Here is a 14,303-nt window from a genome sequence, read left to right as displayed (position 1 = left end):
ACCTCCACTAAGCTGAGACAAAAAGTCAAAAATTCGAAAAAAGTTTTTAAAAACATTAGGTTTTTCAAAAGTTATCGTCAGACAGACAGACAGACCTACAGACAGACGTAATCGACAGACCATGTTTCTTGGATTCAGAGCACCTCAAAACGCAAAGATTTCATAAAATTAGCAAATAGTATATTAAGCAACAAGGTACCGTAAAGGCAGCCTTTAAGTCCCGTGTAACTTACGATATTTTTTATTCCAAAGGCACAAAAGTGGCGATTTCAGATAGCAGACGACAGGGAGTAAAACTCATTCACTTGTTCGACTTCTATGAAAATGGCGGCATTTTTTTTCCATGAGCAAAAATAACGCATGGGACTAGCAGTTTTTTTGCCCATGAGAAAAAAAGGTCGCCATTTTCATTCAACCTGAGGTATAAAAAGTCAATTTTTCATCAAATCTAATACCTCCTCATGTGATTAGAATGTAAAAAACCATTTCCAACAAGATAGGACCAAAAATTAAAATGTAAAACAGGGTCAGACCAGACAAACTGCATTAAAAAAATTTCATTGATATTCTAAAATGTTAAAACTTTTATGAATATATTTTAGTTATAACATTTTAGAAAATCAATAAAAATTTTTTAACCCAGTTAAGCTAGCCTGACCCAAAAACTTAAAAAAAAATTAATTTTCTATGAAAAAATGTTGTAGAGAAAAGTTGTTTGTATTTGTCTAATCTAAAGTAATATAAAGTTAAAAATAATGAAATTTAAAAAAATTGAATATTTAAAATTTTAAAACTACTGTAGTTTGCGTAGTTTTCGACGAAAATGGCTGGCTAACGAACTCGACCTGTATTTTAACACTAACTTTGTGCATGCAAAGTTGCAAGTTGATGCAATATGTTTTTCAAAAGTTATCGTGGCGACACCATTGTGTCTACAGACAGACACGAAGACAGACATACGGACAGACACTTTTTTTAGACCATGTTTTTCGGACTCAGGGGACCCCAAAACGTCGAGATTTCATGAAATTAGCGAAAGTCAATTTTCGACCAAAACTAATACTTTCTCATATGATGAGAATGTAAAAATCAAACTAAAATTTGTAGTTCTTCCTTATTAATGCCTTAACAAAAATTGACTTTGATTTTTGATTTTCGTCAATTTAGTTAATAAATAATTAAGTGTTTACATTTACCCTGCGAATTCGAAAACTCGGGGTAAATGTAAACAGAACAGGGTAAATGGGAACTTCTATTTCACAATTTCATTACTTTGGCAATGTGAAATTACATAGAAAAGGAAATTTGGTCTTCTTTCATACCTCCTTCGTGTTAATCAGTTGCAGGTATAGACCTGCATAGTATTGCATAGTTTTTGTTTGACCGCCATATTGGATCCACTGTTTTGAAATTTAAAAATTCGATTTTAGATTCTTATTCAGCAACCTTAAAAACTTCTTCTTACCAAGTTGAATGAAAATCTATTAAAATTTGTTCAAGTTATTCAAGATTTTACATTACTAATTTTGTAATAGTTGATTGTTTATTTTATATGATACATTATCAGTCAACTGGTTGATTTACTATACATCTACGAAGAATTTTTTTTCAGTTGTTCAATACCTTAAAACAGTAGTATATACATGAAATAACTTGTTTCTTAAACCTCGCTTAACTACAGTGATTTACCCCGAATTTTAGGAAAATTTCAAAATCTCGGGATAAATGTAAACAGTCAGTTTTAGGCGATTCAGGTGCATCAATATTTTTTGTACCTCATAAAGTTTTTCTAGGGAAATAAAGTAACAAGTTCATGCAAAAGAAATCCGTCCTTTCTACCTTTTAACAAAAAACTAATGTTTTTGGTGAAAAATAGATATTCCATTTACATTTACCCCAAACGACCCTATATTAACTTAAAAAAGTATGTTCATAATGTAATTTTTTTTTGTAACCATTTGAAGATTTATTAATGAATATAATTTATAATTTTTTCAAAAAAGTGCACAAAAAATATAAATAGAGAGTGGTTTTTCCGAAAATTACGACTTTTTTGTGTACAATTATGTTTTTCGAGTATTTTAGGGTGAGAATATGTCAAAATCAGTTAACTGACTTTTATTCCTTTCAAAAAATTCGATTTTCAGTGTTATTTTAAGATTTTTTTAGTTTTTTTGACCATTTAAGAGACTATAACTTCGAAAATTAAGTTTATTTAAAAAAATGTTGTAGAGAAAAGTTGTTTGTATTTTCCTAATCTAAAATAATATAAAGTTAAAAATTCTGAAATTTGAAAAAATTGAGTTTTCAAAATTTTGAAACTACCGCAGTTTTTGTAGTTTTCAACGAAAATGGCTGGTTAACGAACTTAACCTTCATTTTTACACCAACTTTAAGTGTGTTAAATTTAAAAACGATCAGATAAGATTTTTAAAAGTTATTGTGTCAACAACATTTTGGTCTACAGACAGACATACATACATACATACAGACAGACAGACAGACAGACAGACAGACAGACACACAGACAGACGGACTCGCCGGACCATGTTTTTCGGGTTCACGGGACCTCAAAACGTAAAGATTTCATAAAATTATCAAAAGTCAATTTTCGACCAAAACTAATACTTTCTCATGTGATGAGAATGTAATAAAAATTAGTCTTTTGGAAATAACTCGAAGGGTTTAGGGTTTAGCAAAAAGTTGTCAACAGCAAAGTTGTTGATGATGCAAAACCGAGAAAAAAAGTCTCTGGTAGCAAAATCGCATATGCAATAATGTCGGAGATAATGGAGTCGGAATATTGAATTTTTTTCAAAAAAGTGCACAAAAAATATAAATAGAGAGTGGTTTTTCCGAAAATTACGACTTTTTTGTGTACAATTATGTTTTTCGAGTATTTTAGGGTGAGAATATGTCAAAATCAGTTAACTGACTTTTATTCCTTTCAAAAAATTCGATTTTCAGTGTTATTTTAAGATTTTTTTACTTTTTTTGACCATTTAAGAGACTATAACTTCGAAAATTAAGTTTATTTAAAAAAATGTTGTAAAGAAAAGTTGTTTGTATTTTCCTAATCTAAAATAATATAAAGTTAAAAATTCTGAAATTTGAAAAAATTGAGTTTTCAAAATTTTGAAACTTCCGCAGTTTTTGTAGTTTTCAACGAAAATGGCTGGTTAACGAATTTAACCTTCATTTTTACACCAACTTTAAGTGTGTTAAATTTAAAAACGATCAGATAAGATTTTTAAAAGTTATTGTGTCAACAACATTTTGGTCTACAGACAGACATACATACATACAGACAGACAGACAGACAGACAGACACACAGACAGACGGACTCGCCGGACCATGTTTTTCGGGTTCAGGGGACCTCAAAACGTAAAGATTTCATAAAATTATCAAAAGTCAATTTTCGACCAAAACTAATACTTTCTCATGTGATGAGAATGTAATAAAAATTAGTTTTTTGGAAATAACTTGAAAAGTTTAGGGTTTAGCAAAAAGTTGTCAACAGCAAAGTTGTAGATGATGCAAAACCGAGAAAAAAAGTCTCTGGTAGCAAAATCGCATATGCAATAATGTCGGAGATAATAGAGTCGGAATATTGAATTTTTTTCAAAAAAGTGCACAAAAAATATAAATAGAGAGTGGTTTTTCCGAAAATTACGACTTTTTTGTGTACAATTATGTTTTTCGAGTATTTTAGGGTGAGAATATGTCAAAATCAGTTAACTGACTTTTATTCCTTTCAAAAAATTCGATTTTCAGTGTTATTTTAAGATTTTTTTAGTTTTTTTGACCATTTAAGAGACTATAACTTCGAAAATTAAGTTTATTTAAAAAAATGTTGTAGAGAAAAGTTGTTTGTATTTTCCTAATCTAAAATAATATAAAGTTAAAAAATCTGAAATTTGAAAAAATTGAGTTTTCAAAATTTTGAAACTACCGCAGTTTTTGTAGTTTTCAACGAAAATGGCTGGTTAACGAACTTAACCTTCATTTTTACACCAACTTTAAGTGTGTTAAATTTAAAAACGATCAGATAAGATTTTTAAAAGTTATTGTGTCAACAACATTTTGGTCTACAGACGGACATACATACATACATACAGACAGACACACAGACAGACAGACAGACAGACACACAGACAGACGGACTCGCCGGACCATGTTTTTCGGGTTTAGGGGACCTCAAAACGTAAAGATTTCATAAAATTATCAAAAGTCAATTTTCGACCAAAACTAATACTTTCTCATGTGATGAGAATGTAATAAAAATTAGTTTTTTGGAAATAACTTGAAAAGTTTAGGGTTTAGCAAAAAGTTGTCAACAGCAAAGTTGTAGATGATGCAAAACCGAGAAAAAAAGTCTCTGGTAGCAAAATCGCATATGCAATAATGTCGGAGATAATGGAGTCGGAATATTGAATTTTTTTCAAAAAAGTGCACAAAAAATATAAATAGAGAGTGGTTTTTCCGAAAATTACGACTTTTTTGTGTACAATTATGTTTTTCGAGTATTTTAGGGTGAGAATATGTCAAAATCAGTTAACTGACTTTTATTCCTTTCAAAAAATTCGATTTTCCGTGTTATTTTAAGATTTTTTTAGTTTTTTTTGACCATTTAAGAGACTATAACTTCGAAAATTAAGTTTATTTAAAAAAATGTTGTAGAGAAAAGTTGTTTGTATTTTCCTAATCTAAAATAATATAAAGTTAAAAATTCTGAAATTTGAAAAAATTGAGTTTTCAAAATTTTGAAACTACCGCAGTTTTTGTAGTTTTCAACGAAAATGGCTGGTTAACGAACTTAACCTTCATTTTTACACCAACTTTAAGTGTGTTAAATTTAAAAACGATCAGATAAGATTTTTAAAAGTTATTGTGTCAACAACATTTTGGTCTACAGACGGACATACATACATACAGACAGACAGACAGACAGACAGACAGACACACAGACAGACGGACTCGCCGGACCATGTTTTTCGAATTCAGGGGACCTCAAAACGTAAAGATTTCATAAAATTATCAAAAGTCAATTTTCGACCAAAACTAATACTTTCTCATGTGATGAGAATGTAAAAATCTTAAAATAACACTGAAAATTGAATTTTTTGAAAGGAATAAAAGTCAGTTAACTGATTTTGACATATTCTCACCCTAAAATACTCGAAAAACATAATTGTACACAAAAAAGTCGTAATTTTCGGAAAAACCACTCTCCATTTATATTTTTTGTGCGCTTTTTTGAAAAAAATTCAATATTCCGACTCCATTATCTCCGACATTATTGCATATGCGATTTTGCTACCAGAGACTTTTTTTCTCGGTTTTGCATCATCTACAACTTTGCTGTTGACAACTTTTTGCTAAACCCTAAACTTTTCGAGTTATTTCCAAAAAACTAATTTTTATTACATTCTCATCACATGAGAAAGTATTAGTTTTGGTCGAAAATTGACTTTTGATAATTTTATGCAATCTTTACGTTTTGAGGTCCCCTGAACCCGAAAAACATGGTCCGGCGAGTCCGTCTGTCTGTGTGTCTGTCTGTCTGTATGTATGTATGTATGTCCGTCTGTAGACCAAAATGTTGTTGACACAATAACTTTTAAAAAATTTATCTGATCGTTTTTAAATTTAACACACCTTAAGTTGGTGTAAAAATAAAGGTTAAGTTTGTTAACCAGCCATTTTCGTTAAAAACTACAAAAACTACGGTAGTTTCAAAATTTTGAAAACTCAATTTTTTCAAATTTCAGAATTTTTAACTTTATATTATTTTAGACTAGGAAAATACAAACAACTTTTCTCTACAACATTTTTTCATGAAAACTCAATTTTCGAAGTTATAGTCTCTTAAATGGTCAAAAAAACTAAAAAAATCTTAAAATAACACTGAAAATCGAATTTTTTGAAAGGAATAAAATTTAGTTAACTGATTTTGATATATTCTCACCCTCAAATACTCGAAAAACATAATTGTACACAAAAAAGTCGTAATTTTCGGAAAAACCACTCTCTATTTATATTTTTTGTGCGCTTTTTTGAAAAAAATTCAATATTCTGACTCCATTATCTCCGACATTATTGCATATGCGATTTTGCTACCAGAGACTTTTTTTCTCGGTTTTGCATCATCTACAACTTTGCTGTTGACAAATTTTTGCTAAACCCTAAACTTTTCGAGTTATTTCCAAAAAACTAATTTTTATTACATTCTCATCACATGAGAAAGTATTAGTTTTGGTCGAAAATTGACTTTTGATAATTTTATGAAATCTTTACGTTTTGAGGTCCCCTGAACCTGAAAAACATGGTCTGGCGAGTCCATCTGTCTGTGTGTCTGTCTGTATGTATGTATGTCCGTCTGTAGACCAAAATGTTGTTGACGCAATAACTTTTAAAAATCTTATCTGATCGTTTTTAAATTTAACACACCTTAAGTTGGTGTAAAAATGAAGGTTAAGTTCGTTAACTAGCCATTTTTGTTGAAAACTACAAAAACTACGGTAGTTTCAAAATTTTGAAAACTCAATTTTTTTAAATTTCAGAATTTTTAACTTTATATTATTTTAGATTAGGAAAATACAAACAACTTTTCTTTACAACATTTTTTCATGAAAAGTCAATTTTCGAAGTTATAGTCTCTTAAATGGTCAAAAAAACTAAAAAAATCTTAAAATAACACTGAAAATCGAATTTTTTGAAAGGAATAAAAGTCAGTTAACTGATTTTGACATATTCTCACCCTAAAATACTCGAAAAACATAATTGTACACAAAAAAGTCGAAATTTTCGGAAAAACCACTCTCAATTTATATTTTTTGTGCGCTTTTTTGAAAAAAATTCAATATTCCGACTCCATTATCTCCGACATTATTGCATATGCTATTTTGCTACCACAGACTTTTTTTCTCGGTTTTGCATCATCTACAACTTTGCTGTTGACAACTTTTTGCTAAACCCTAAACTTTTCGAGTTATTTCCAAAAAACTAATTTTTATTACATTCTCATCACATGAGAAAGTATTAGTTTTGGTCGAAAATTGACTTTTGATAATTTTATGAAATCTTTACGTTTTGAGGTCCCCTGAACCCGAAAAACATGGTCCGGCGAGTCCGTCTGTCTGTGTGTCTGTCTGTCTGTATGTATGTATGTATGTCCGTCTGTAGACCAAAATGTTGTTGACACAATAACTTTTAAAAATCTTATCTGATCGTTTTTAAATTTAACACACCAGTTCTACTGTGTTAAAAAAATTTATTGTTTTTTAAAATCTTAAAACTTTTATAAATATCTGTTGTTTAGAATATATAAAGTAAAACTTTTAACTGTTTTTTTAAATTTGAAATTTTCTGTTTGCTTTAAAACAGAATACTACATCATTTAGAAATAGTATATTAAGCAACAAGAGGAGAAATTGGCTGCCTTTATTCTCGTGTTACTTACGATTTTTTTTATTCCTAATGCATAAAAGCGGCGATTTCAGTTAGCAGACAACAGGGAGTAAAAGTCATTCACTTGTTCGATTTGTATGAAAATGGCGGCCGTCTTCTCCCTTGGGCAAGAAAAATGCATGTGAACAGCTAATTTTCTTGCCCTTGGGATAACACGGCCGCCATTTTCATACGATCGAAGAAATGAATGACTTTCCTCCCTGTCGACTGCTATCAGAAAGCGCCGTTTTTGTGCATGTGGGATAAAAAATAATTAATAACTTAAAATGCGTTTACAGTAAATTAATGAAATTTACACTGACTACACATAGTAGTTCAGTCTTTCAAATAAAAATATTTTCATGATTGTAAATTTAAATATTTCATATTTTTAATAATAATTTTATAAACAATTTGAATTTTTTATATGTTTTACCCCTCGAATTGCATTGAATCTCATAAGAAGTATACTATGTAGTTATTATTATTTTATTATTTTTCTTATCTAAAGCGCCTAAAAACTAGTGTTATTTTTAAATTTTGCAAATAATTAAGATGTTCATAAAAACATAAAGATATTTTATGATTTAATCAATTTGAGCAGCAGTTTATACAAATAATTGTTATTGACAAATGAAGGGCTGGCTGCAATAAGGGGACGAACGCGTGGTTGACAGGAATAATACTAGTCAAGTAGCAGTGAGCGGCTTAAGGCTTGTCACTGTTACCCGACTTGTATTTTTAAAATATTGTAGCTTCTTCAACAACCCATATTTCTGCGAAAATATTTAGTAGTTAAAATAATTTCTCATTTTCGATCAGCAAGAACAAAAATTTGCATTTAAGTTCACTTAATCTCGCAATTATCAGCAAGCAAAAATATCTGATGAGAATGTAATCCTTAAAGTCGTAGTAACTTTAAGAAAAAATAATTCCTTGAAACATATAATAGAAAAAAGGAAAATAACGCAAATAATGCACAACGGTCGTGGATGACTGTGAGCGAAGCGAGCTATTTGCGCGCGAAGCGCGACGACCAACATTCGCGCGCCCCGAGGCGCGCTGAAACTTGCGAGCGAAGCGAGCCTCCCGCGCGAAGCGCGGATGAGAATGTGTCCGCCCGAAGGGCGGGCAGATTTTTCCTATATGATATAGGCCAGGGTGTCCACCGGACTTTGAAACCTTGAAAACCTTGAAATGGACGTGAATTTTTTTAAAAACTTTGAATTTTAGTAGGGTAATGTCACATTGAGTGGACCGCCACTTTTAGTGGACCACCTGAGTTCTTAAAATATCTGACAGTGGAAAAGGTGAAATAAATAAAACGAATAGTAGCACCGCACCTAGAAACCGTAAGAATTTATGTTCCGCGATAATCATATACGTTATCGTTTGATGTAACCCATTTTTAAGAACACAAACCAAAAAAGAAGTCGCTTTTACAATGAATAAAGTGATTCGGAAGTGTAAAAGTAGTGTAAAATTTAAGTTTTAAAAGATAACTTATTTTTTCCTACTACTTTGGACATTGAAATTGATTGTCTTAGTTTAATTAAGTAATAATTTTGACTCAAAAAAAATTTTGGTGTCTGCCATAAAAAGTTGCATGTCACCATGAGTGGACCACTGTTTATAACCATGAGTGGACTGCCTGTTTTTTATATTTTTAATGTCATTTTACCATTTTTATGGAAATAAATTGACAATAAATTGGTTTAAAACTAGGGATCTAAACTAAAGCTTGAAATATAAACCTCCGATTAATTTGCTGTCATAAAGAATTTTTTAGAAATAAAGCTTAGGCGGTCCACTCAAGGTGACATTACCCTATTATATATTATTAAAACCAAAAAAATTATTTTTACCAAAAAATATTCACCTGGAACAGCTACAAATTTCACCAGATTAGCCAAATTTTTAGTTGTTTCAATTAAGACTTTCGCTATTTTCGAGAAACTTATCGCTGTTCCAGGTGAACATTTTTTTCCGTGTAGAATTAATAAAAAAACCAAAAAATATGTTTGAATGAAACTTAAACATGTTTGACTGTATAGCAAAGATATTTTAAGTTTGATTTAAACAAAATTTGTTTCAATCAAATAAATCGTTTTCTCAGTGTTTATGTCCATTCAAAAGACGTTCTAAAGATATCTTATATTCAAGAGAACCTTAGTACATAAGATGTCTTTTGGATGTCTTTCCTAAAGACATCCCATGTTCCAGAGCCAAACAGGGTTTTAATTAAATTTTATGTATACCTAAAAATCATATAAGACCTATTATAATTCAAAAAAGCAAATTGTTCAATTGAATTAAATGATTCTCAGAAACTCCATACTTGGCCAATAGTATGGCACAACTAGCGGTGAAATTTGATCCAGTGTTGAATTCATAGACTGCAATTGAATAAAGTGAACATATAATACATCGTACTTGGCTCATAGTATAGCACAACTTGCGGCGAAATTTTATTAAGTGTTTGACTCATAAACAGCCAAAGTTTAACTATGGGATTTAGACAAAACCCATACTTAATCCATAGTGGCGTAACTATGGATGAAATCTTGAAAATTTTTAATCAATAGTTTTCCCACATTTACCATTTCTACGCGGGCTATAAATTACAAAACGTACTTAAATTGTAGAGTAATGCCAATGTTGAGAAACAAATTGAGTCTTTTGCAGAAATATTTAGTTCCTTGGAAATAGGTAATGAAGAAATTGTTAATGAAGAAAAATTATTATCTCAAGGATTTGAAAACTTAAATATAGAAAAATGTAAAAATGTAGAAGAAACATTAAATTATATTGATATTACTAATTAGTTTATAATCTTCAACGTCCGAGATCCTTTATAAATTAAGGCAAATTAAACGAAAACATTCGGACAATGAATAAAATATTTATTTACTCCAACGTTTCGAAATCTAAATGATTTCCTCTTCAGGGAGTCAACAAAATAATAATTAAAATATACGAAGACTTAAATTTTTATATGCCCTGATGATGGAGTAGAGTCATAAATAAATAATCCGTCTGGGTATAAAACCATAAATAATAATAAATAACACATAGATAATAAATAATTAAATAAATAATGGTTTACAATACAATAATTTACAATAAAATAAAATAAAAATAATTTGTCAAATTAAGTAGAAACGTATTGCAAACTGCAAAGTCAAATTTAAAAAATTGGAGTAAATAAATATTTTATTCATTGTCCGAATGTTTTCGTTTAATTTGCCTTAATTGATATTACTAATGTTAGAAAAAATAATTTAAATACTGAATTTGATGATTTAAGTTTTCTATTAGTTCCCTCCGAGCAAAAGGATATCCCAGGGATATCCCTGAGATATCTCGCGGGATATTAGGATATCCCAGGGACATCCCTGGGATATCTGTGACGTCTCAGAGATATCCCTGGGATATCCAAATTTCCATCCCATAAGAGACTTGCGCGGGATATCCAAATATTCTCCACACGGGATATGCCACGTGAGAAATATAGTAATATGTTGAAAAATAATTAGAGCTTTAAAGAGTTAAAAAACGATTATTAAATTATAACTAGAATGAGAAAAAAATTATTTCAAAAATAAAAGATTATATTTGACTAATATCAAAGTTATTTTTTTGTGATCTAATAAACATTAGTTGAATTCAATAAAATGTCTTTTTAACGCTAAACATTTATTGTGTGTGGGTTTAAACTAATTTTGGTCAATTCATTTTGTCTATTACTGATAAATATTTATTGGTTAAAGATATTTACAAGAAACTAAAAAAATGTGAAAGTTAAACATATTAAACAGCAACACTTATAATCACACACTGCAAAACATACGCTTCTGATCTAATGACGCGACGCCATGGTCGCCATGACACTCAACAGCTGGGAAGGTCGACGCCTGTGCGTGTAAGATTATGAGTACATACATATAAAATTTTATTTCTTCTTGTTTAAAGGGAAAAATTGACTGGATTATTAGTAATTAATCTAGTAATTCATGCATTATTTGTTTAGAATCTGGTTAGAATAAATATTTGAATAATTTAATATATTATCTACCAATATTTGATGCAACAAATATTGAATTAAACTTTTTTGACTTTAATTTGTAAATATAATTCCACACAATCTTTTGACACTTGGAACGATCGTATTCCGTTTAATGCACATGCGCTGACATATATCCCACTATATCCCACGCGGGATACCCCACAAAAGAAAAATTTGCGTATCCCGTGGATATCTCAGGGACATCCCAGGGATATCCAGTGGATATCCCTGGGCTATCCAAATTTCCGTCCCGTGAGATATCCCATGGGATCTCCAAGGGATGTCGCGGGATGGAAATGGGATATCCACATGCTGTAAGGGTTATACCAGACACAAACCATTCAAATATTGATGAGATTTTAGATTCTGGTATATGTTTATCATCTGATCATATAAATCAATTTGGAATAATAATAATAATGAATTCACAATTTAATTTTAATTACCAAGATTTTTTGTAATTACAATTTCCTTTTCGTATAAAACAAATTTTTAAAGCCACGGAGAGAAGAAAGTAGTCAATCTTACTCAGCCTTGAGTCATAGTTACTAAACAATATGGTGATATTTTCGTTCAACAAAACAAAAAGTAAACTTCACTAAACGGCTGTTTAGTTATTAAGACTACCAACTTCATTAGTATCGTCTACGATATGAATTTTCATATCTACAATTCTGTTTACAATTTACCAAATTAAAAATTAACCTCGTTTATACACTTAATAACATATATGCTTTCCTTCCGGTTTGGACAACTTTTTGAAAAGTGGTGTGCTTTCTAAAAGAATGTTTTAAGTCTATGGCGTATGATGCATTATACGCCGAGATCAACATGCGAGACTGATCACCTTGTATTTCAGGGGCGTAGCCAAAAAAAAGTTTCGGAGGGGGTTTTATGGAATTTGATAAGAGGTGTACTCAGAATAAAATTAGATGAAGGGCATCAAAAATATTCCCTGATCTCTAGATTTTTAACGACACCCACCATAAAGAGAGTTAAATCAGATAAATAGCAGCCAATACACAGAATTCTCCCTTCAGTTCGGAAAAGTCCTACAAGAACTAGAATTGAAAATAAAAACTCCATTATTCAATCAGCCGGTCTCTCAATGTTGTTCTGGAACATCATATCAATGCACTGAGAAAACTGGAGAGACAAATTAAGAGGTTCAAAAAGTGTATGTTTCCTTTGCTTATGAAGAGAGTTAAATAGTCCTTCTAAAATAAATTTTGAATTGATAATGGAAATCTACTTGTATATTCTCTCCCATTATATCTGAGGGTTAAAAGTTGCGCAGAAAATGTGTACGATCTGATGCGCGCGAAATTATTTTTCTGACATTTTATGTATTTAATTTAGGGGTTAGGTTGCCATATTTATTCATTTCGCGCCGGATAAGGAAGGGATTTCTCAAGATGGTTAATTTGTCCCTCTGTTATAAACTCATTTTCGCTCCAAGATAAATGGCACGAATATCTGTCAATGGTGTATTTGAACATTTAGATTGTTATCCAATAAGTAGTTAGACAATGTGAGTTCTCGGTGATAGTTCGCAAGGCCGCCGCTAGAGGCGCCACTAGCGCTGCAGTCGGTGAATGGCGCGCGTTTTTGAAATTAGTTCGCGAGGCCACCACTAGCGCTGCAGTCGGTTATGGCGCGTATATTTGAAATTGTTAAATTTCTACCTAACCCTTTTTACACCTTTCACTTGTGGTGGGGTTGTGATCACCACCCACCAAGAGGTGGTGGGGTCTTTCGCGAATGGTGGGAGAGTGGACGGTGCTATGAAAAGGCAGCGAGATCCGCGAAGCGAATCACTTCACATATGATAGCAGAGCACCAAGCAGAACTCAGCAGCAGAGACTTCAGCAGCAGCAGAGATGGAAAGCAGCCCGGCAACAACGATTCTCCTGACTTCGGATGATGACGATATTTGGAGTCCATCTCGCAGCGCTCTGTACCGGGATGAGGAACTTTTGAATTGGGAAGACTCTGACGATGCTGTTGATGATGTTCCGGACGAGTCGAGAGCTGTTGATGATGTTCCGGGCTCCTTGAGAGTTGTCTGGGTCCATGATTCGTCTACACAGACGGATCAACAAGACGATGAAGCTGAAAATGTAATTTTTTTTTAATTTTAAAAGAAAATTTATACTTTTTTCGAGTATAGTATGAAAAATAAATTTTTTTTTTAAATTTTCAGCTTCGAGCAATAAGTATGTCACCAGTCCGTCCAATTACTCCGGAAGCAGCTATTTCTCCAATTCGAGTTCCTACTTCTCGATTTGATGAGGATAAGGAGAATATATCAGAGGAGTGTACCAAATGCCATTGCAGGCGTAGGCGCAGGGACCGTAGGCATCATCGTCGTTGCCATTACTGTAGGCATCATGTTCGAGATAATCATCATCGTAGTCGTCAGAGTCATGATCATCGTCGCAATCATCATCGTCGCGATCGTAATCATCATCATCGTCGATCCCATCAAAATTATAGGATTTAAATTTTTTCAATTTTCATCTGAAATTAAAAAAGAAAAAAATTCAGTATATTTTTTTACATTTTTTAAAATAAAAATATTAAAATATTTTTTTTAAATAACAATACTCTTTTTCAATTCTCAACTACAAAAAAAAAAAAATGTCAATCTATAAATATTAAATAAAAAAAGAAAATTATTTTTCAAGAAAATATATATATACTTTTGACATTTTACATAACCTAAAACTATTTTATAAACATAACCTCAAAATCATTTTTAAACTAAACTATACAAATTCATAAACT

Source organism: Leptopilina heterotoma, unplaced genomic scaffold (assembly GCF_015476425.1).
Source record: "Leptopilina heterotoma isolate Lh14 unplaced genomic scaffold, ASM1547642v1 Lhet_802, whole genome shotgun sequence".
Taxonomy (NCBI): Eukaryota; Metazoa; Arthropoda; class Insecta; order Hymenoptera; family Figitidae; genus Leptopilina; species Leptopilina heterotoma.
This window is presented reverse-complemented; position numbering follows the sequence as displayed.